The sequence below is a fragment of the Fukomys damarensis genome, unplaced genomic scaffold, assembly GCF_012274545.1.
Source record: "Fukomys damarensis isolate Sample0158 unplaced genomic scaffold, DMR_v1.0_HiC HiC_scaffold_15, whole genome shotgun sequence".
In the NCBI taxonomy this organism is placed as follows: Eukaryota; Metazoa; Chordata; class Mammalia; order Rodentia; family Bathyergidae; genus Fukomys; species Fukomys damarensis.
The window spans coordinates 484,508-484,898 of NW_022900927.1; positions in this window are offsets into that span (position 1 = coordinate 484,508).

The following is a 391-nucleotide window of genomic DNA, read 5'->3' on the forward strand; positions in this document are numbered from 1 at the left end:
GATCCCTTGATTTCATTTTAAAGCAGAGAAGCCTGGGACTCTGTGACCTGCCCGCCTGGAGCGCGGGGCACCTGGGCGGTGAGCTCGCAGACTCTGCGGCCTGCAGTTGTTTTGGCTCCTTCGACCAGAGGTTCCATACAACTGCTTCCACCTGTGCTTTACCCTTCACTTTTGTGAAGCCACATGCAAGGCAAAGCAAGCCAGCCCGTCATCCAAGGCGTCTCAGGGCTGCAGGCCGGAGCGGAAGTGACGCGTCCCGGGCGGAAGTGCGGCTGTGCCCCGCCCGGCGGAGGGAACCGGAGGAATCGCTTGGCCGCGCCTCGGTCTGCGGCTCAGGGCTAGCGGGGCCCCCAACCCCCAACCTGAAACACACACCCGGCGTTCTGGCGCG